The sequence below is a fragment of the Struthio camelus genome, chromosome Z, assembly GCF_040807025.1.
Source record: "Struthio camelus isolate bStrCam1 chromosome Z, bStrCam1.hap1, whole genome shotgun sequence".
Taxonomy (NCBI): domain Eukaryota; kingdom Metazoa; phylum Chordata; class Aves; order Struthioniformes; family Struthionidae; genus Struthio; species Struthio camelus.
Window position 1 is genome coordinate 11328535 of NC_090982.1, and position 24894 is coordinate 11353428.

The following is a 24894-nucleotide window of genomic DNA, read 5'->3' on the forward strand; positions in this document are numbered from 1 at the left end:
GTTGCACGCACTAATTCAGTATATCTGATGCAAGCAGTATTGACCTCCATGAACGACACCAATATCTGGCAATACTGTTATGCTACTTAGAAGATTTTATCCTATCCCTCATGGAAATAATCATGAGTAAACACATCCTTTATTCTTATTTTTGCTTTTGGAAGCCAGGATTTTAAAGGACCTTGAACAACACAATTCACACACACACCAACCAGACAGATGGCTTAATAAAATATGGGCAGTTCATTGCCTGTGATGAGAAAAATATCCAACTTCTGAAAAAACATGTACCTGCATGACTCACTTATTAGCTACAACGAAAGGGGCTCTCTGGCTCTCTACTAATGTTAACAAGCTTTTCTCCATATTAATGTCTTCTTCACTGATTGCAATCCAAGAGGCTACCCACTACGGCATCTAATTTAATCTGTTTTTTGTATTTTTTTTTTTTGAATAAACACACTGTATTAAAGCACAGAAAAATAGCACAGGCTAATAGGCCTACAAGCAAACAGAAGAGGTAATCACAAAACAGGATCGCTCTGGAAAACAGCTATGAATCAGTTCAACAAACATCCTGAGACAAACTACCTGACAGCAAGGCAGGAGGGACACAGTCCCTCACTGCCTGAGAAAACCGTGCAGCTCCTCAGGCACACAGGTGAGGCTGAAAGGACCTGACCTGCACACGACTGGGCTTCGTGACGCCTGAATCCTTGCCTTGCCTTGCAAAACTGCTCTGTAGGTAGGAAAGGGTGTATGAACACACCAGCTTTCCACCATGGGTTTCAGAGTGCTTGGGTGAGCTGGCACGCCTGCAGAGACAGCCTGGCGTGGCCCAATATCTTCCGTGCCCTGCTCTGTCCCCAGGTAAATTTTTTATGACAGTTTGAGCTAAAGCAGTGCAGACGTTTTGCATACAGGGCAAATGGATAAAACACGCTTTCCCGTCATAAAAAATGAATGCTACCTGCTTTGAAAAGCCTCCAGTCGGAACATCAGGGCCTGGGGAAGGCAAAACTGACCGCAGGACAGCAGAGGTTGGTTTTGGGTAAGTGCAACACCAGGTGCACGCTCACTAGGCTGCAAAAGACCTCGCGGCTGCTTGGTGGGGGACACCTGGGCTAAAACCTGCGCCAGGCTGGCCAAGGCTGTGGGTCTCGTGCAGGGCGCAAAGCTCATCCAGCCGGCACCTCCGCGGAGGACGGCTCCTGCCCGGAGAGCCGTCCCAGTTGTGTCTTTAGGGAGCGCCTGGGAAGGAGCAGCTTTAGGGTATTCTCCCTCGGCTGTTTCTGCGGGCCAGTTTCGGCTACTGTGTTGTGCTGAGAAGACTCTGCCATGTCCCCACAATTGCAGATGTCCAAACGTGGAGATTTTTACGATCTCTTTCCCCTTTTTTTCAAAAATAGCACCTCAGAGCTTTGCCTCTGCTTTTCTCTCTTGACTCCTTCCTGACTATTTTAAAGCTTTTGTGAAGTCTTTGGCTGCTTAATCAGCTAACACCTTTGAGCCGCAAAATACACCCCCCCTCAAGCATTCAATAACCAGATCAGACCTCCTGCTCCCTCACCCAGCCAATCTCACCTGGCTTAAGCTCCCTGTATTTGGTAGAACATTGATATTGAAGGTGCTGCCACCATTTCAAGTGTATGTATTTTAAAGACAGAAAATATGGTTCCAGCCAAATTCAAAAATGCCTTCACAGGAGAGTGTTGATTTCAGCACCAGTTTCTCACTTTCCACGTGAAAGTTTCTGTTTTCCAATTTCATTTTCCATTTTTCAATGTGAATTTTCCAGTTCCAACAGAAAACAAAAATTGCACATCCAATAGATGTGACAAGTGAGTAAACTTTTATCTCAAAAAATCCCGGTGATTCGCTTTTCCAGTGCAGAAGAGCGAATGCAGCTTGGTTTCCAGCAGTGCTATCTGCAGCCCAGATCTCCTAGCGTCCAGTAGAGCCTGACCTCACGGTGCTGCTGCCTTCCCTGTGGTTGGCAAGCTAGCAGAGGCCCTCTCTCCTTTCTCTTCCAACCAGATGCAGATTTTTTAGAATTTTTGGAGTTTAATATCCCCCAAACCCCCAAACCCGTGGTTTTCTGCCAGAGCTGTGTGAAAGTGAGTGGTTCAAACAAGGAAATTGAGGGGGAGGGAGCTAGAGGGTCATTCACTTGCGTGCATGAATGTGGAGTTAGGCACACTTTTCAAAAGCTTTATGTTCAGTGTTTGGTATTGCTCATGCGGTAGACAGGTACCTGCACTCATCTTCTTTCACAGCCCTCCCTCACTGCTGTCAGTACCATTCCCTCCACTTTCCCCACACTGCAAAAAGCAGCCTGGTGCCCAGGTGCTCAGAAATGCACATGCTGCTGTGTCGCTCGTATAGACCAAACCCCACCCTGGTTCTTTGTGCACGGAGCCTGACGCTGCATTGTATGGTATTGTATTTTGGACCTATAACAGAGGGAGCTAGAGCTCTTCTGTTTAGAATTGAAACCTGCCAGTTAATCAGATATCCAACTAAATGCCAATGCTGAGCACTTTTTGTGCTTGCATTGGATTGAAAGCGTGGCTCACTATTACCCCTTGTGCTTATATGTACACTGATCTCATCAGTATTCCGGTGTTGTCAGGCTTTCATACTTGTAAATTTTATAATACTTGGGATAGATTTTTTTTTTCTCCATGCGTGCCCCAGCTGCTGAATTCTAGGGGAGAACTATGTTTTCGTGAAGAGAAAGATGCCTCTTAAGTCCCAGGGCGAGAAACTTCAAAATGTGAGGTTAGTACAGAGTCAAATACCAGAAAGCAAATCAAAGAAACAAAAAATACATGGATTTTTAAACTGTCATTACTTTAAAGCTGATCTGAATTTCTGGCACATCACTCATGATCTTTGAAATACCCATCACCTGTGGCTGGCAATACCTGTCGTTCACATTCTTATTAATGTGCCGGTGGATGTTGACGGGAAACACCGGAGGAATTGAAAAGCAATAGGTCAGCAATAAAGAACAAGTGCATGCTCTCTCTGGTGAAGCTAGATATTCTCCTGAGCAGTAGTACTAAGTGCTGTACTTAGCTGTACTAAGGTCAGAGCTGCGAGGCCAGTCGGGAGGGAGTTGCCTCCCACCGGGCAGAGCAGTGCCAGGGCACAAGGCACGCTCGGGCTATGGGGTGGATGGTGTCCTGGGGCAGTGCAAGGCCAGGCCGGGTGCTGGATGACCACCGCGCTCAGCCTGGAGGATGTGCTCCATCAGTGGTGCTGTCAGGAGTTTGTCCAGATCAGGAGCACACATGGCATATGAGCAGGAATCAAGGTGACTCCATATTACGTCTTACCTTGGAGGCTGCTGTGGGCCTGTGGCTCTTTGCGGGATTTGTCCCTTGGTGTCTGAGCCACAACTACAGTTTTCATTCTCCCGGGTCCCTCATCCTACGTGGTGCTGAGGCCAAAGACTCATATGGGCAAAGGATCATAAATCATTATCATGTGCCCAGCAGAAGCAGCGCTGCCTGCTAGGGTCCACGTGCACACACAACCGAAAGACCCTCCCTTGCTCTGAAAAGCTTACATAATAAGTTATTTTTTTCCTGGCTGGAGCAGGGCTGCAGTGAGGGGAGCCATATGCTTTCTTGGCCTTATCCATAGATTTGGATACCTTTGCAGCTACTGCTGATATTTATTTCCTATTTGTGTACTTTTGAGATTGAGTCTTGATGATAGAGGAGGGGGGAACCAGGCTCCAGTGGGAAATAAAGACCTGATTGCAAAAGTGTACAAAATGGGACAGGCATTTACAGAGAGACCTGAAACACAGTTGCATGTCTGGGTATTTAGGTGTGTTGCTATAATTCCCTGAATTACACAGCAAGTTTAAATACAGGGCTTGTTGCAGTCTCCATTACAGAGGTACACCAAGATTTTAATGAATTTTCAAAAAACAGTAACAAAAAGCCTTGTCATTTCCTGTGGGCGGCAATGTACCCGGAAAACAAACTCCTCTGCTGCAATCATGGTTGTGTTTTTAGAAATGCTAGAACCCACTCATTATCTTTGATAATAGCCTGGGGAGGGGGAGGGAGAGAGCTGCCAGTAGTGCGTCCAGCAGAAATAAGACATCACCAATGTCTATGATAGCTCCTAGTCTGCTCCCTGCTCTCCAGGTAAAATGAAAAGTCATTAAAAGCCTGGGTAAACCTCTAAAAGCATACATCTACCGCATGTTGAGAAGGATCTATGGTCTGGTCAGAAACACCATTTATTTCTTGCACTTCTCAGGGGAAGACAGCAGGGAAAGCTGAAGCTGGCTGCACCAAGACACCAAAAGCAAGACTGAAGAAGGTGCTTGCAAAGCTTCTCTCTCCTTAGGAAAACATACGCCCTGGGTGAGGTTCCCTGCTGTCCCCCAGGACAGCAGTGCATCTGAAGGACAGTGCATCTGAAGGGAGGCTGAGACCCAGCAAGGCTCCCTGCCCCCTCACAGTCCGCTCAGAGGTGGTCTTCTCCTCCGTCTCTTGATCATCTCTTTTTTTCTCTTTCTGTCATAAGAAAGCCCAACAGTAGAAGGATGATGGTAGAAGAAAGTCTTTTGGTTACTGCCTTCTTTGACAATGCATAACACCAAGCTCCGAACATCAGAGGGTGTTGAAAGGACGGAGGACAGTGAAGGGAAAACTAGAAAGGCGACAAGAAAGGACAGCAATGGAGAGTGGGGAATCCCAAGGAGCAGTGTTAGAAGAACGGCGATAAGCCTATACTAGTGCTAAATCCAGCTCCCACTCTGGACGCTACTGCTCTGTAGTGGGAGGCACCTGCAGCCACCAGCATGATCTGTGCAGTTCCCTACCCACCCGCACTCATTCACACAAACGGTCAAACCGGAGGAACACGGCAGAAGTTTTGGGGAGAGGAAGTATGAGAATAAGTCACTGTCTTCCAGAAGCCCTTTGAAATTAAGACACGGGCAGACTAGCCTGGGGATATAACTGTGGCTTTCACTCTAAACAAGTTTCCGATTCATAGGGGAACCGGACAGTATATGGTGGAGCTAGGCTGTTTGAGGTACTGAGCACCAGCAGCTTCCGTGGATGTGAAACAGTATTGTGGGTGCTCAACACCACGGAAAAAATGAGTCTGTGCCTTCTCTAAGGTGTCGTAGACACTGACACCAAACTGCAATCAGAGACCTTGCATTAGGCTTGCTGGCTAGCAAGCATACTCGGGGCTCCTTTTCCTCCATCCTTGGGCTTCCCTACCTTTCACATGGCTGGAAAAGAAAAGGGGGGAACAACTCTGGAAGGGCCACGAAATTAAGAGAGGTTTGGGGGACATGGGGCAAGGCACCTATTGGCTCCTGGTAGGGCACGCAATGGTGGAGCAGCCACTGATGATGCCAAAGTGGGGCAACAGGAGGTGCTAAATTTGGCTGGTGAGCACAGAGAGGAAATGCTCTTTCCTTCACTTATTGTTTTAGAGCCAGCGTTTCCACAATTTGTCAATGGGTTAGAATATCTGTCATGTGAAGATACAGAGCCAAGTATTTTCATTGGACTCATGATTAAGTTTAGGTTGTCTACTTTTTTTCCTTTTGGCTTATGTGCATTTCGCCTGAAGACAAATTACCTGGCTGTGAAACATCAGAACAGCCTCTATGTCTCCTTCAGGGAGATAAGAGTACTCCAAAAAATGAGGAGAGCCTCCTGGGATACTATGGGATAACCACTACCTCCAGCAGAAGGAGGGAGATTCTAGTTTAGATTTGGGTTCAGAAAATGCTGATCTTTTTCCAGGATTTCATTTCGAAGGACCTGGTTACTACAGCCACTCTGCAGGCTTTGAGGGCTAGATGGCTGGAATAACAATTGTAACCACTAATGCTTCCACTGTGTGCATCATCAACATTAGGTTGGACACATTCAGAGCTAGTTTCACTCTTCTCGTCATCAGAAGCCCCATCCTCATTTTAGGTGACTTTTCAATAGCTCTGCAAGATTTTTAGTGTTCGGCTTGGAAGAAAAATATCTTTTCTGAAGAAAAGCAATCCAGTGTGTGTTACATAACAAATATCAAGGTCTTCACTCTCTTCTCAAAACCTTAACAGACATTTCTTTAAAAGTTATTTTCAAGATGATTCTATTAATACCCTGCATCTTCTGCCTGCCCTCCCATCATGTCCCAGGAGTATGCCCGGAATGAGTGAAACAGCAAGAGCTTCTGTTTGCTGAAAGCCCCCAGCAGAGTTTTACAGATTTGGCCAGAATGAGACGGAGATTACTCTTATCTGAAAGAGAGCATTTCCCCTCAACATTTCGCCCCAGCCTCAGGATTTAAGACTAGATACTACCACAAGGCCATTGCTGTTTCTGCATTACCAGGCTGCCGCCTGGCCTCTCTCCAACCCAATACATCTGTGCTGGAGATTAGACTCCTTCTAAAAGGACTGCCATGATTTCATGGGGGAGACCTGGCGCTTTGGTTCAGAAGTCCCTGAGCTACAAATCGTTGGAAGTTGGGAACCTGTGCCAAGAAAACTTGTGCTCTGCTACTCCTTTTGGGCAGAGATTATATCTCTGCAGGAGAGGGGGCAGACGGCCAAGGGGCTCTGTGTCTCACCTACTATGGCTGTTCTCAGTATGTCTGCATGCAGTATAGAGTCTGGATATCTCTAATTTACAATAATACAGGGAATTTCAGTAGCACCGTATGTATTTGCTGTGGACTAATTACATAGTCTGAGCTGAAATATAAACAAATAGGGTCATTTTGACCTAAATAAATCAGTTATTTGTAAGCAAATTCAGTTCCCAGTGGATTCCAACCTAAGTCATAGTTCTGCTTTCAGAATCTGGGCATGCTAAAATCACAAGTCTGACTATTAGCAACACTGAGAAAACTTATAATAAGATACTTTGTATTTTACATATCCAGTCATCCACTTTTCCTGATAAACTGGCCCTACAGAGAGATCAAAGAAGGGTAGGTGCAGGGCAAGCAGGCCCAAATGTTGCATTATGATGAGAGTACGCTGTTAAACCTCAGTGTGGATGATAAGAGGAACCAAGAAGTTTTGACCCGGGGAAAACAGATGAGGGTATGGAGGATGGAGCTTTTCTGTCCTGAGCCCCCCTCTCTATTCTTTTTACACTGAACAGCAAGTAGCATCATAATTTTAGTCATTACTTTCTTTAGAGCTCTGGGATTTCCCATTTTCAGGGTATATTTGTGCATAATAAGTCATAGCTGTTGACTACAAGATAACTCTGGTTGTCAGAGAGACAGCATCTGCATGTTTACCGATTACCTAAGAGCCTGAGTCCTGTTTTCCACTAAAACAAAAGAAAAACTTGGGTGGGCAGGAACAGTAGGGCTGGGACCGCAGCAGAGGTAAGGCGAAAGGGTGCAAGTAGTTCCAAACACCACAGCTGGCTGCTGGTAAAGAAAAGGAGACACAGGCCCACAGTGCTAGGCAATGGGAAGCAGCCCGTAGGGAAAGCTTAACCACAGGATGGATGCCCTCGTACCAAAATGCCTCCCTACACATTTTAGTGCAAAACTCAGGCCTAAGGGCACAAACTGACTGGAAATATGGCAAATCCACTGTTTCCAGCGTGGATATCATTGCTTCCCTGACCTTCTTTCTGGTTTGTGCTTGGTGAAGCACTGCAAGGATGAAACACCTAGCAGAAAGGACAGTCCAAAGCTCAAGATAGTAAGAAATCAGCCATTCGCACCCAAGAAGACAGCATGCATTAGCTCATTTTGTGCAAGCTAATGAAAGCTTTCATTGTCTTTTTTCTTTTCGATACAGCTAAATTTAGGGGGCTAAATCAATATAGTTAAAGCTTTTCTCATGGGATGCTAAACAGAATATAGATTTGTCATACAATTATGTAAACACCACTGGAAGTGCCAAACTGCCTGGACAGATCAACCACGGCATATTAACTAGGGGTGAAAGCAACAGCACTCACAGGGTGTGCTCTGCCTGGAATAGCATTCATACCCACACTGAGGGCCTCCCAGCTTCTGCAAAGCCCTAAAAAATACACAGTGACTCCTTCCAGCTCCTATTCTGGCAAAACCATTAGCAGTGCAACGCATTTTCACATGAGCTCATCCCCCTAATTACAACAGTCAAGCAAACCTGCGCTACCAGCTGCTAACACATGCCTCGGAAGCAAAAATGCTGCGAGGGATAGGGTGAGGGTAAACATACTCAAGGCTTTTCCAAAGCCTAAGACATCTCTCTAGGTTTAGAGCATCACTGGCTCCCCCTAACTCTGCTATTTGCTATACCACTCCAGAATAAGCACGCACAGAAGCTGTTCAGGCCCCACACTATGGAGCTGGCTTCTATGAATGGGAATTAATAGCATTCCCCGATCTCCTCACCTTCTGCTCCCTTGATGGACTCTCTCCAGCAAACACAGAGCCAGATACTGCCATAAAGCAAGTAAAATACAGTAGCTTATTGGGACTACCGTGCTACAAAAACTATTTTCCCCAGGGATGGCAGAAGAGAGTGGATAAATAGCACAGGGCTGACATAACTTGTGCTGCTCAGGGCAATACAGGAAGGTGCTTGAAATCTGCAGGGAGGATGAAAGGGAGAAGAAAGGAAAGCAGAGAAACTTGCTGCTGCAGTGCCTGTGAAAGTAATAGTTACGGCCAAGGAGTTTGTTTAAGTAACGTCTCAGGAAAATAGAGCAGCCTCCCTGTTGTGTAGATGCTCATATTCATGTCCCAGAAGATGACTGCAGGCACAGGTTTTTCAAGACAGTGCAATTTGCAGCGCACATGCAGCCAAGACATCAGAGCAGCACGGGCTGGCTTTCGGCCTTCAGTTTCCACCTGCACTGAAGGAGAACGAGGACACTCCCCTGTGCACTGCGGCCCCGCGAGGTAGGAGAGTCCCAGTGCTGAGGACGGAGCGCAGAGGCACTCGCCTGCCGGTAAGGTGAGACCATCTACGCAATAACCAGATCGTCAAGGAACCACCAGCAGCACTTAGAGGGTTTAAACGGTAGGAAATTTTGTAATACAGGTTACTAGCTTTAATCTGTGGTCAACATACCCTCCTAGCATTTTTGTTTTAAAAGCTCTGTCTCCAGGTAATTTTTTCATTACATTTTAAGATTACGGAGGATAGTGCAGCTACTACTTCAGAGTATTATGCTGCTAGTGGTAGTCCTCAGATATGTCAGTTGAATAAACAAAATGGATTGCACAGATCTCCCGCCATTCTCAACAGCTGACCTTTTGGCCAGGGAGAGCAGGACTGAGTTCATCACCCTCACTGCACTGGAACTCCGACACAGAGATTTTGCCCTGAACGAGGCTCAGTTATCAGAAAAAGAGCAGACATACTGCCCAAGGGAACTGGTGCACGAGTGACGGCACGGCATGTCCCCAGACATGGAGAGCAAATTATGTTTATCTGCCCACAGCACTCTGTAGCTAATCATTTCTTTCTGACTGCTCACAGCACTGGTAGGTGGAAGAGAAGAGCTCAGGAGAGGACTCTCTGCAACATCTCCTCTCCACCTCTGCAGAGCGGAGGCCACAGGCTTGCTGACTCCTCTGCCCCAGCAGCTACCTTCTCCCAGCACTAATTTTGCAAGGACTGGGGTGTGCATGGCAACGCTGCTGACCCTGGCACGCTGCAAGCAGGCACAGGCACTCCAACCATCAGTGCCAGAGAAAAGGTCCCTGGTGCCCAGGTGGCCATGCCTGAAGTCGCAAAGCACCCAAAGGAGAGGAGAGAGGGACCTGGAAAGGTATGAGAAAACAAGTTACAATGCAACGGGGTGGGTCTCAGGCATCACCGCTGTGATGGGCACATGAAAGAAACTCATGTCTCCAGTAACTCTGCACTTTGTTCCAAGGAGACCAGTCAGCAAGGGAGGTGCGTGCCATGAGGGAAGCAGGGAGATGCACAGCCTTTGCCCAGTGGTCTTTACTCCATATGGGGCAGGAAGATCACTGTGAGTACAACCCCTTGGACATTGCCAGGAGCAGCATCTGGCCACTGTGACAGCATGTTTTGCAACATTTTTAGGCCGCTATGAGCAGCAAGCTACCACCAACATATTTGTGCTCAGCCAGGCACATAGGAAAGGTCTCATTCCCAGCAGCAGTCTCTCAGCTAACCATCTAGGAACAGTTTAAAAACAACAGAAAGGTGGCACACTGAGGAAAACATGAACACCAGCTATTTTTGCCTGGGAAAGACTATGGCAAAAACTTTGGAGGTGTGCAGGGCACACCAGGGAAGCAATGGACTCCACCTGTATGCCTCCAGAGGAGGCCTTCAGCCCTCAGCCAAAGCACCAGTTCTTTGGGCACAGTGCCACATCTTAGATGGAAAGATCTAGAATCAAATAATGGAAGTAAGCACCATAGAGACGAGAAATAATGGGGGGGAGGAGTAAACCAAAAAAATCCCTAAATCAGAAGGCAACTACACCTAATAGCCAGTATACATTTGCAGAACATATGGTATAGTAGTGTGAGGTGTTATCTGAAAATACTGATAGCGTTATTATAGACTAAATCATAATCCGTATGCATGAGGGGACAGAATTAAGGTTACTGCAAATTCACCTGCTTAATACTTTATTACAGGTTAAAATGATAAATTATCCATTTCTCAGCAACAATCAGTTCTTCTGCCAACCATGAAATTGCTATACAGAGAAAGAATTCGCTCTTACAGCAAATGTAAACGTTATTGAGTTATTTCATAGTACAACAGTTTCTCAGCCTTACTGGAAAGTTCATCAGGAAGAAAACAAATTGTTTCTACAGAGATTACTCTCAAAAAAGAAACAGGGTCAAGCCAGATTCTTTGTGTAGCTCAGTTGTGTGTGAGTGTTGAAAGCACTAAAGGGGTACCCACTAAGGGGTACCTCCAGCTGTGATCCACCTGTCCCTAACTGCCTCCCTTCAGCCTTCTCCACAGGGATGCTCTGTGTCAGGGTCATTTTTTGATCCTGCTTTGGGGGGGGGGGGGGTCTCCCAAAAAGTCCACTAAGCTGCAAAGCTTAATGTGATGTTGTAAATTCCCTTTTTTCTATCTCTTTTTCATGGCTGTGATGTTTCCAAAAGCCGTCCCGTTGTGCTGGGCTGCTCCATGCGTATTGGACACCTCTCCTCCCCCAGCCACCACCATCTCCTCTGTAAGGACCGGAGGAGCCTTCACCCCATGCTGGAGCAGCCCACACCCCATGCAAGAGCAGCCCACATCCCACAGTAGAGGAGTACGGACAGCCCTTGCAAGATGAGGCCATGCAGCTACTCCTCTTCGAGGCTGAGTAGGGCACAAGCCCATAGATCTTCAAGGCTGTCATCTGGGATCTTCTGCCAACATCCGCCCGTCCCTGCCCTGAGCCTGCAGGCACCACATTGGTAACGACAAGTAGCCATCACAGGAGAGTTCACATGCAGAACTAACTCTCTTTGTTTCGGAGACCCCAGCTAAGCTGAGGCCTCAACCACTTCAAAGAAGAGACTTCATCATAGCTAAGCCGTAACATTCCAGGAAGCAGTTTTAAACCCTTCCAGAGAAATGCTTCCAGCACTGCTGGCGGGACTCCCATCAAAGACCTCAGAGATGCTGAGCTGTCCCACAAGAGTACCTCCCTCCAGCGATACCGCTGGTCCCTGCGGCACACAAGCCTGACACAGCTCCCGAAGTGACTCTCACTCTTACCTCTGCCAAAGTTGCTCTCTGCTTTAATGGGAGCTGGCGCTGACCCATGGAGAACTCGTCCAATGTGACAAGGAGATGTGCACTGTGGAAAGCAATATGCACACTGATCCAATTCCCATGGCATCTCCGGTCTGGGACTTGTGCAACCTATTCTCCTGGATTTTCTTTTGCTCCATTTCACATGCTGCATGTTGTACAAACAACTGATGTTTCTGAATCAAAAATGAAAGAAGAGAAATTCCAGCTTTCCAAAGGGACAGCACAGCCTTCAAGGCACTGATGAACTCTGCTTTCTGAGGAAAGACTGATTTAGAACAGCATTTCCCTTTGATGCTCACCCACTTAAATGTTGCATTAATCAGAGCTTTGTGAATGGCTGATGTGCAACCATATGTACTTTTACTTAAAAGCAGAGAAATCGAGGACATTTAACAGCTCCTGATATGTCTCTCTAAACTTCAAAAGAGTTGTACTATTTATAAAGTGCCACTGAGTGCACTACCTAGCATAAGTGTATATTTATTTGAACAGTTTTCATTTAAAAAAATGTAGGAAGGTGGTATTGTATGTGGAGATAAAATGTACTGCAGTGCGAATGTACCTGCAGACCTCAAACAGAGTGAGTAGCCATATCAGCATCCTATCTAGCCAATGACAATAAGAGATTCTTCCACATTTTTCTTCGACTTACACAGACTGTGAGGAAAATATGGAAAATTTCATATAACCTGAAGTAAGCAAGTTTCATCTCTACCAGTTCCGTGGGTGGGAAAATACCCTAAACCTGTGGGAAATATGAACTTCCAAGCAATTCCTGTGGTCAGTCTGAGCTCAGCTGCCACAGTAGCCATAACTACCAGAGAAGTAGATATTATCTGCAAAGCTGACCCATTTAACAGAAGGGGATGTCCAAGCTAGGGAAAGACAATTAAGGTTTCATCAAAAGTTCTCTAAAGTACGGTAGCTGTAAATATGGAGCTAGCATCTTCTTAACAATACATGGTTAAAATGCCTTTGCTAACAAGCTGTGTTTTCCCATCAGTCCGGCTGAGAGATACAATCTTCTAACTGTCCTGTGTCTGTAAGGAAGAAATTGGGACTTAGATGCTTTTGCAAATGGCACTCTCCATCTCACAGAGCGATATCCCAAAGCAGTGTTGCGCTCAGCTGCAGCCGTTCCCAGCTGCTGCAGCTCTGAATGTGAGCCTCAGCTGGCCTGGCTGCACAGACTCATAGTAATCCAATTTATACATCTAACCGGTGCTCTTCAGCTTTTTATGCAGTTCTTACACTGTTTTCTTTTCCTAGAGACTGCTGTTCTGTCCTCACTGAGGCTCTTCCCTCTACTCTTCCAGGTGGTGGCCATCTACTGTTCCCTCATGAGCCCAGTTCCTCTTCCATTTAGAGAAATGTAGGTCTCCTGTTAAGAAACGCTGCAGTGTGGTCCTGGTTTCCCTGGGGAGAAGCAGTCTGGGCAAGGTCTCTTACCATTTGCCGTCTACTGGGTGTGCTGGACAGGATACTGGTTGGAGCAGGGTGTGGAGATGTTCCGCACTTTCCATCCACCTGGGGGCCAGCCTACTGCACCTTCGTTCCCTACCCATGGAGGAGGACATTATGGCCCCTTGCTGGGAGGACTTACGTTACTGACCAGTTCCTGTGCAAGACCAACCCTGTTCCCCACCACTATCAGCAGCAGGATCTGAGTCCTCTCCAGTCTGTGTTGGCACTAACCCTTCTCCCTGACCAGCCTCATCCAGCCATGAGTTGCTCTGAAGAGCTATGCTTCCTGCAGACAGAGCCAGAAATTAGCTCAGTGGCATCAGTTGCTCCAGAAGCCCCTATCTGGGACCCTTATCTGCAGCCCCTGACACTAAACCCTTGGCGCAGCTGCTTAGAAGGGGGCTTGTTCCAGCAAAGGTAATTTTTTAAAGAAGATGAATGAGTTAAAAGGAAAGATGTAGTACAAAGAAAAGATCTCCTTTCTCTAGAACACATTTTGATGCAACAGTGTTGGAGGTTCTCCTTAGGACGGGTATGTCTCAGTAACAAAATCAGGAGGGAAAGGTGTCTGCTCTGGTCAGACTGTGAGCTCTTTATCCACACTGGTGAGTATTAAACTTACAGCAGGAATCCCACTGACTATTCTTCGGTAATTCAACCTTCAAGAAAATCATCTTGCATTGCTGCTGGCTCTTTTCTAGTTCAGCTGTCAGGGCCGTATTAAAAAACAGAATAAAAATGCCAAGTTTAATAAAATGTACAACCTTCCTAGCTATTACAAAAATTTTCTTACAGTAGAGAAGTAACTTTTTAAACTAAAGAGACAAAAAAACGCTTCTGTACAAATGTGGACCTCTAGTAGGTCTGATAACCTAACTATGAATCTTGTTAAAATAGTAGCGCAATTACTTTCAGGAAGAAAAGACATGTCTGCTTCAGGAGGGTTATCTGAGAAAGAAAGAGGAAAAGGAGATGAAACCAGCTAGAACAGTTTATCTATTTAAATTGAAGTGACTTACAGTTCTACTAATTTTTTCAGTAACTACAACAGAACTATTGATTTTATATAAGGAGATGTGTCAATGAATAGAAAAGAAATGAATGAGTTTAAAATGGCACAAAAAGTCATTCTCAAAGGACCAAGGACAAAGGTGTTAAAGATGCTACTCCCAGCATTGCTAAGAAGAGCAAATAAAGGCAAAAGATTTCTGCCCCAAAGGGAATAACCTTTTTTTTGCTTTCAACGAGGACTTCTGCAACTATATTGATAAATGTTATAACTGTCAAATGCAAATGGTAGCTGGGTGCGTGCATTGTAAAGCCTTCGCTGAGGGATAGGGGCCCAAATGCTATTCCTGCCCTTGAAAGATAGATAATAATAACAAGTAGCTATTTGATGTAGAGTGAACTACCAATCACCATAGCACAAAAATACAGCATAAAGGTGTGCAGGCACGGCCAGAGAGCAAAGGGCTTGAAAGTATGGTCATAGGCAGATACAGAACTATACCAAGGCCACAGAAAACCCAACAAGGTCAATTGTCAGTCATTTAATGAATGCAGCCTTAGGAGGTGGGTAAAGCCGGCTTTAGACATAACAAAAAGAGCAAGGAGCAAGTATCCAACATGTAAATAATTAATGGAATTAACAACATAACTTGGAAAAAATAAGCGGTATATAATTGGAAGTGTAAGTGTTAATATTATTGGAAATAGACTAATACTTATTATTTGACTAGACTTCCCAGACTTTATTAGACTAACAATAAATATTTAGCTTTGCATATAAGGTACGTTCTTTGGCCCATATAAACTACACAAGTTGCAGTGCAACAAATCAGTGGATAATTTAGCAACCTTGTGCAATTTGGACGGAACAATTTGGTGTGAAATTTGTGCAACTTGCACGTTTAAATTAGTTTTAACAGCCTGAGTCCATGAAAAACTTCAGCTCCAGTGATAAAGAGATCCATCCACCTCCAGAAAAAGCTTCATACTTCTGAGACCCCCTGAGATGTCACTGCAAGCAGCAAGGATCAGAATAATTTTGGTAAGCCTATCTAGAAATGCAGGCATGCCCGTCACCTCACAGATGCACGGGGAACAAAAACTGAAGGATCTTCTAACAGTTCCTTCAGAAATCTGTCAATCTTACAGCTAACTAACACAAATAGGGGACTATAGGTGGACTGCCACGGTCTTCCTCAGCTTCACATTCATTACTCACAAACATGGGCCGTGTCCAAAGGACTCAGCATCGTGGGATGTGTCCCGTACACTAGAAACCGTCTAAGGTTTCCCAGCACCAGCAGATCAGACAGGAGACCTACGTTACAAGGCTCGAAGCCTTAACCACACCGTACAGAGAGAGCAAGGGAAACAAGGCACCATCAGTGTGCTAGGCACCAGGAGGAAGATGAGAGGTGATCCTACCCAGAGAGCCAGATGACTGAACACACAGACAATAGGTCTTACAGTTGTGTGTCCTGTAAGCAGTCAGCACGGAGCAAGATTTTTTATTTTTCCTTCCAAATTGCCAACCAAATCTCTTCCTCTTTGACCTCTGCTAGAATAACTCTGAGGTGGACCTGCCCATGAGCCGTGCCTATCTGGAAGCAAAGCTGAGTGCTTGTGCCTTCAGACACTGTGGGGTGAGCCTGTAGCTGCAGGCCATGTGCAGCAGGCCAGGACACCCATCTTGCAACTAACTTCTCCTTCTCAGAGGCCCCATAGAACTGAGCAATTAACCTGTGAAAAACACATCCAGGAAGTCTAACGCTGCTAGGGAGCTTCAGGCCTAAAGCACACACTCAGATCACCCTGGCGCTCTTGCACATTTGGCCCAGTTCAGTAGCTGGGGAGAGGTGGTGGCACACTAGTCAAAGCTACTGCTGGGGCAGACCTGTTCCCTCATCCCGCTGTCCTACAGTACGGGTTGTTTCAGTTAAAATAATAAAGGGCAAAAATTATACCTACCTTCACCTAGTAAAAATTCTCACTTTGAAGCACAGCCGCCTTGGCGTCAGCGGTTGCTGTTTTGTCTCGAACATCCTTCAGCAGTCAAACAAGCAGCACCTGACAAACCGGGAAGCGGAGAATCAGAGCTCTCCAACCCAGAGCACATACATCCCCATCAGGAAACCTGATACCTGCCTCCACATACCCAGAGCTAGGAAACCTAGCAAATGAAGCCCTAGAGAAAAAAAGCACTGCAGGTAATTAAAGTCATTTATTGACTGTTTAATAGAGTGGGAGCAGAAGCAGCACTAGACTAATGTAATGGCGGTACAGAGAATTTGGAGAGCTTAGAACTATAAATTTGTGGTTCACAAAGTAAAAGGAAAATGTATTGTTTCTTTGTGGTAGGCCTACTTGAAAGAAGGGATCTGAACAAAAAACCCGAACAATTTCATTGGGTCCACCTCCCCACCTACCACTGTTGATGCCTTGACCGCACATTATGTGAAGCAGCTGAAGCCCATGGGAAGGCCCAAAGGCAGGACCTAGGGAAGAATTTGACTGCAGGTGGTGTACGTGCAGTGACCGGTCCCAGCAGGCTGACAAGCGGCTTGAGTTTTGTCATGGGGTTGGACTTTCCTCGCACTTGAACCCTGCAAAGAACAGAGGGCACATTTATGGGAGGGGTGCAGTGAGGCAGCTGAATGTGAAGTGTACCAGAAAAATGGTTTATTGTATCTGAACCAACACTGAAGGTGCTTTTGTCCCTCTGCTCAAGGATTTGATGAGTTAATATTTCCCCATCCTCACTTCCGTATCTGCCATCCTTGCCATCTCCCTCTCCCCTGAGGGCCCAGTGCCACAGCTATTGCCAAGGTCCTCAGGGTCAACTGTTTGCCTAATCTTATTCAGAGTCGCTTCTGAAAGACCACTTAGAGCAACACCAGACCTGATCTGAATTTCACCAATGCAGCTTGAGATGAAATGCTGGTGTTTGCGGGTTCTTTCAGAAAAGAGCACCAGAATGCACATACTCTGTTCCTGGGAGCACCTGAAGGTTGCAGCTGCTATTTTGTCCACACAGGGGACTCCAGAGAATGAGGTTCTCCCAAGTGATCCAGACATCTGAAGCATTTTTTTAAATGACTAATCTATGCATTCTAAGCGCACTCTATGACTAATCTGATAATACTATAAACCCTACTCAACTTCAGCGGTACAGGTGTCAGGGGATTTAGAATAGGTATTGTAATCCAAGACTTCAGAAGGTAACCACTAGCAACAGGGATGCAAAACAAGGTTATGTAACCCGTCCTCGCACGACCCTCCCCCAGCCTCAAAGTCTTGACAAAAAGACAAGGTATACGAGGAGGGGAAAGGGGCGGCAAAGATAATCCCAGATATGGCAGTCTATCTCAGATCTTAGCCAGCCCTGGTTTGTAGTAACAGAGCTGGGCATCTGACACACAGAGGCAAAACTCGAAGCGACACTTTATATGGCACTTGGCAGATAGGAGTGAGGCCTGCGCGCTGAGATGTCTGGGTAAGAGCTAGCTCTGAGCCCAAAGCCTTGCACATGTTAGCACAACCATGAACCCGAGCCCGAGCTACCTATCTGCGAGGCTTATCTGTACTCGGGCAGGGAGAGCTATCGTCTATTCACAAAACGTTGTGTAGACAGGTCCCAAGTCATCTCATGAGCCTGTCATCTCATGTTACATGAACGTTTGCACCTTGATTCCTTGGGTCATGTTTAATCACTTCTGTTCAAGGATAGCTTCAGTTACGTTGTTTTTCTCCTTCTATCTTTTCGTCCAAATCAAAAATAAGGAAAAGGCTTAGCAATGTTTAACATCAATAAAAAATTGAAAAGCAAATATGTACAGATAAGTCAGGATACTAGAAAACAAGAGTTGATCTGTATCGGTTAACAAACAGAAAAGAGAACAGGTCTATATACACAGGACATACACATTAAATTATTTTTCAGTTCCCCAAGTAATCACTAAGGTCTATAAAAATATATCGCTATTGGAAATGCCATAAATAAGTCTTTACTAGACACTGCATTCACCTGAAAGGTATTCTCCCACCTTCTGTCTTGAGCTGCCGACAGCCACCTTTATTTCTATGGGTAACTTTAGCAAAGTCAGAGCAATAGCTTGTCACTACACATGGTATATATCTGAGGAAGATACAAGGAGATGGAAAATGGAGGAGAGGATGGCCGGTGATAGATTTAATACAGATTCACAATATATGCCAAATAGGCAGTGAACCAGTCGAGCATGGGTACTATAGCAATATAATCTCTGAGCACAGCATCTCCTCCAGGCTAACCAGTTTCACCAGAAGCACTTACAGTCATAACCTGTGGCAAGGTTGTTTATATACCCTCTGAAAGAAATACTGGGACTCCATCCACGTACAGCTTTCCTCAATAGGTGACAAGCACTGTGTGACAGTCTCCCATCTTTTGTAAACCTTGACCTCACTTGTAAGACAAAATGCACTAAGTGCACTTTTTAAAAACTAAACATAACCATGTTAACCTCTCTCACTCATGGATGGTTGATGTTTCTGCTCTGGTAGGTGAGAAGTTTTGTGTTGGAGGCACCGCTATAAAAGCCCGGCAGTGGCGGTGATGTGCTTGCTTCAGGCAGGATTGCAGTATTATGGTCTGGTCTAATGGAGGGGCCAGCAGTGGGAGAGCAGTGATTGCATTTGGATAAGCAATGCCCTACACCTTTACCCAGTCTACGCCTGCAGATAGGGACTAGCCCAGCAGCCTGCTTCCCTGGGCAGACCCACCGGCTGAGCACTCGCCTGTGCAGCTCGACTGCAGCTGTGTTAGCTTTAATCCAACTACTCAGGCACCTGTGATAAAGTGCGATGGGGAAGTCCAAAACAGGGCCCTGAAGCTGAGCCCACCAGCTGCCCAGGACCCAGCGCAGTGGCCATGCAGGTCACTGCACAGGGCTCCCCAGGCTCCCTGCCGCAGCTCTTGCCGCCAGGGAGGTGAGTCTGCTGGGAAGGCAGGACCACGCGTGGCACGAGAGTTTCCCTTGAAATGAGCGTGTGCACCTCAGCTCCCCACAACCTTTATTCTTTGCTGTTCAGTAGATTTAACTTAATTTCTTCAAAATATAGCCAGACCGAGCATGGAACAGCCAGACCCGGTAAGGAACAAGGATGCTATTACTGTTAAAAGCCTTTGGCTGTTTTTCTTATATCCACAGCTGAAGCCAGTGGGGAACGATACAGAGGCAATGAATGATACAGAGGCAACGAACAATACAGAGGCAGCTGTTCAGCAGGGCAGGATCTGGGTATAGCTGTGTGTGTGCAGAGATGCACACTGGCAGAGCTTTTTCTTGCCGGGACTAAAGTTAAGTTCCACCTCCCTCTCCCTGCCTGCCCAGAGGCATTTACATCTTCCTCATTTGGTTCTGCTGCTTCAGCTTTTCTGCATCCCGAGCAGAAATTCTAGAATTGGTGTTTCCAACCATTTGGACCTGGAGAATCAGCAGAGGCGAACTGCATCGCTGCTTTTGTTACTCTCTCCCCCAGCAAACTGGGAACCGGGTGAGGGCTTGGTTACACTCTGCTTCCTGCCCTCCACCCTGTGAAAGGGAATAGTCAACTGCTATGGACTGAAAGGGAAAGCCAGCTACTAAGCAGGGCAGGGAGAGGACGGGAAGGAATCACAATCAGAACAAAGCGAGGCATATTGCATTTCAGCCATAATTGGAAGAAGCATTAGTAACAGCTTAAGGCAGTAATAGACTCAAATTTAATTAGAACATTTTTATATTGACAATATTCATACTACGCAACATGAGATTCCAAAATTTGATTTGGACAGAAAATGGAGGAAGGGCAGGCATCAGGCACAAAACAAATTGAAAGATACAAAGATAGAGTGATGCATCCCAGACTTTTTTCGGTAGTCATTACCAGTCTTGGGTGGCAGCAGAGAACTGGAGGAAAGGGGAAAAATGCTTTACCTGGGTGATGAAAGCCCTAAGGATTAATAAAATGGAGGAAAATTTTAAAGCAGTTATTTTATGTTATGCAGTGGGTGAGGAAGCTTTTGAGGCAGCTAAAAGAAGACAAATGTATTTTGCAGGAAGCTTTAAAAATATTTAAGAAACACCATATTTGAGCAGCACCAATTTTGGCCTCATCATGTTGGAACAAATGGGATTGACAAGCGTGTAGCCAAACTGAGACAGAATAAGCAGTAGCAAGAGTCTGAGATTGCTGAAAATGATACGCTTAGAGACAAAATTGGGTTCCATGTGACTGACAAAAGACTAGGAGAGAGGTTATTAAGGGAGTTGGATTTGTGCTTGCAAAAAGCAATCGACATCTGCCAGGTCTTGGAAGCCACACAATGCTAAAAGCGATAATGTCTGGGCAAAGTACTGAAAAGTCTGTATAAACTGTCAGATGAAGCAGCAGGAAAAGTAGCAGGTCTAGAGCTCAGCAATGTGAGGGCATGAGCAGGACACACAAATCAGCAGCAGAGACAAAGGTGAGAGCAGTCTTCACGTTGCTGACAATGACTGCATGGACACTACAGGTGTTGAGGTCAGAAGTGTCTTCTCTCAGCAAACAACTTCGCCAGAGATCACAAGGGACCAATGTGCCTGCCAAGGCAATGAGTGCCAGAAGCAGAAGTGAGATGTGTCAGTCCAAGCTTTCAAAAACAAGAAGTCTTTTTTGATGCTGGAGTTGGCAATAAAGAATACCCAATTTTGTAAAAAGAGCCAAGGAGACAACCAATGAAAGCCAGATTCTAACCCAGCCAGGATGAGACGCCCATATCACTAATTATCTCGGAAAGCCAACACCCGGAATCACAAAGTAAAATAGAGCTGAACCATATACCATATGCAAGCACAGAAAAAGGCACAACACTAAGACCATAAGGATAAAAGTCATTGTATCTATAATCTGGCAGAGTAACTGAAATATTAATGAGTGAACATCACTGTTTTATGAGCGCTGCGCGCTGCGCAAAGATCCATATGTAACTCTGCTAGAAGCTGGGTGACCGGGGACAGAGGAGACCCAGGTGCTGTGACGCAGGGTGCCAAGCCTTTCTTCGGTTCTTTGACAGCTGCTCCTACTTTCTCTTCTTCTTTTTCTGGTCTCATGTTGCACTGAAGCCTCTTAGCCTCATCCGGGAGCTAGCAGGAGATGCAAAACTTCATCAAGCATCACAATGACACCTTGGAGGCATTATACCACCACGGTGGTGTACAGCCACAGCAGAAGGCACCAGTGAGTCACTCATAGGCTGCTTGAACTCAGTGCACAGCTGAGCTACCATGTAAATAGTGGATGATATCATTGACTGTTGCTCCTAGGGTCGGTCACCTTGGGGGGACCTTGTCTCCTCGTGGACTCTTTCACCTACATGTAAATACCAGAAGGATCGCAACCCTCAGGAGACAATCGCGGCCACTCAACGCTAAGTGGAAAGAAAGAACGCTAAGTGGAAAGAAAGAACGAAAACCTTCTAGAGAAATCAGAAAACCAGAGATTAATCAGCTAACTATAGGTCCCTTTGCCATGCTAGCAGAACGCAGGATGACTAGTACCTGGACAGCAGATTTACAAAGTCACTTTTCTGTCCCTTCAGGCAGCATGGTCTCTCTGTCTGTTTGCCCTTCCACTTTTGCATGCCTTCACAGAGCTGCTCATCCCAGCTTCCCTGCAAGGAACGTGCAGGACTATAGCAGATAGGTGTTGGGGAACTGAGCCAGGCTGTGCTGCACCAGGACCGGTATGTTTAAGAGCTGGGTGGGCTTGTAACAGTACAGCCTGAGCAAAAGGCGAGGCATTGGTGCACAGCCCAGAATATAAATATCATACATATCATAAATAAGTACAAATATCATAAATATTGGTGGCACTGGGCCTGAGACATCCCCCTAAGGAAATGCTGTTTTCCCTGGGACTTAAAACATAACCAGTCCTAAAGCTTTCTCTGGCAAGTGGTATACACTTACTTTCACACACTTTTGCTCTCTGAACAGATATTTTTATTTTAAGGAGGATTTTTCCACTCTTTTTATTGATTGTTCCCCACTCACATCTGACACTTCCCCCCAGAATTTGTTAGATTTGTCTGCTACATCTGTAGTATACACAAAAGTGATCCGAAAGCTACAGTCTGAACTATGCCAGATGGGTGTTATTTAGACGCATTAAAGATTTTCTACATCAGGCTGAGCAAGTACAATTTAGCCTGGAGAGTGCTATGTTTGGCAAATCTATTGCGCATTGTTATTAAGGAGCAAAATTAAATCTAAAATAGAAACCTCAACACCCCACTTTATATATCGCCAACACAATATTTTCAAAAGAGCTGTTCACAATGAAACTGGTACCAGGCACTGAGGCACCGTTTGTTATCTGCAAGGCCCAAAGGGACCCAAACAACCTAGTTTAACCCCCAGCATGCCCACTCCTGCAGCACAGAGCATGTCTTCTGTCTATTCAGCCTCTTCTGTCTGTCTATTCAGTCTATTTCAGGAAAACTCGTGCTGAGAAGGAGCTCATCATTCTGGGCCAGATGCAGCCACAAAAGCACATGTGGATGGCATGGCATGGCATGGCATGGCATGGCATGGCATGAGGCTGCAGCTCCACCTGGACAGGGTGACAGGGAGCCACTGCCTGGTCCTGACCTGCTTCCTTACCCCAGAGGGACAGACTGCCTCTGCCAGGACATGCCTGAGTCATGCTGGTTAATCAGGCTTCTTCAGAAAGGAGGCCTCAGGGCCAAAAGGCACCAGCCTGTCTCCGTCTGTATCTATTGACACAGACACACAGCTCAAGTCTGAATGTGTTTGGGGCACCTGAAGAGAAAGTGTCTCTGCTTTTGTAGCTAATCTGTCCTTCCTCCTCCGGGGGCCTCTTGTAAGAGGTATGTTTTTCACTTCCTACCTGCTCTTCTTCTTGCAGATTGGTTCCCCTCCCCTGTCCTATGTCACAGTGTCCCCGCAACTCTGCTATTCACACCTACCTTGTGCATTTTCATTTAGACTGGAGATATGCATATCCTGCAGGTATATCCAGCAAAGGGGTGAAAGCACTCAAGAATGCTGCAGTCTCTTTAATACAAGCTTGAATTACTAAAAAAAAAGTGTTTGTATTTTCTCTGCTCTTTTAGAAGCAGAAACATATTTTATTAACTTTCTGTTGTTACATGTTTAGCAAATACTCATCAATATCTGCTGTCTTGAGAAAAATCCATCCTCAAAAGCCTCCAAACCGGATCTGTTTGCCAGTCTGTATAATCAATAGGCATATTTGCTAGGAAACAGGAAAGTTGACTTGCTAGTGAGTGTAGGAAGTAACTCAAGAAACTACTATTACATAACATTTAGTAATTGCTACGGGAGCTTCTCTGCTGGGAGGCAGCAGATGTCAAAGTTTTTCAAGATGAGTTTGTAAAGGGAAAATAATAAAAGATGTGGAGTCTGTGTGATATTGTGTAGCTCATTTTATTTCTATGGTGTATTCCTCACACCAGGCGAACACCTCTCATGGATCAGAACCCAGAAGAGAGGTGCCCAGTTCCCCAGAACTGACTCTGACCGGGGAACCATGCACAGGGAAAACCAGGAAAACTGAAGATACATTTCAGGAAAGCTGCTACATCAAAAATTTAAGAATAAAAGTGTTCCTTTGAGGGCTGTAGCCTGCTTCTGCACTAAGGAGAACTTAAGCTTATGCATAACAGCATCTCCTGGGAAGTTTCACAATGACTAAATATCTTCTACTATAAACTTAATGGGTTGACTGCCATGAATTTACTGCAAGCTCTGCAGTCACTGTGCTGCTCTGCGATGTAGCTGGTACATCTTTCATTGATACATGAGATTACTGGATGGAGCTTGCACCAGCTTTCCCTCGCCTTTTGGCTCCTCTTCAGCTGTGGGGCGCACAGATCTCCAGCGAAATACGGAATAGCATCATCCATGCTCTACGAGGTGGTGGGCTGCAAAGGTGCCACAGCAATATCCTGACACCACTGTGGTGCCCTGACAACCAACCTTTCTCCTTTTCTACAGGAGTCAGCAGGAAAGAGGGGCCTGGTTCACCTAGCAACACCTGCCTGAACCCAGGCTGCCCGGCTGTATGTGACATGTATCTGCGGTCACCAGAAAAGCACGCGCAAGCATGACTCCCAAGCAAGAGATTACAACAGGGAGAGCTGTGGCACTGGCTGCACCCCGCTCAGACATTGCCATCTCTGCTGGCCACTGGAAGTGGCTGTGGAGCCAGCAGAAGGCAATGCTGTGCTGCATCTCAGTGCCCACTGTCTGCCATCCTGCTTATTAAAGAGTTCACGAGGGTGGGATGGTGTAAAAAACACCCTTCTGCCCCAGAGGAGGGAAGGCAGTAACCGCTGAGCAGCCAGCTATCGGAGCAGTGAGAGCCGAGAGCACCACAGGGGCTTGCTGTGTCGTTATGATTCACGGCCACGGAAAGACTTGTGCAAAATATGCACCATGCCATGTGCTTACCCGCAGGGAGAAGATCTGGTGAAGCAACAAAACTCATTGACTGGCTTAGGGCTGGATCCTGAATGCTGCAGGGGGGAAGAGGAGCTTGTGGCAGCGTTTACACTCATCTCCACGGAAGCTCAGTGATCGCCTCATAAGTCAACATTTTGCTTCACCTGCTGGTAATGTTATATT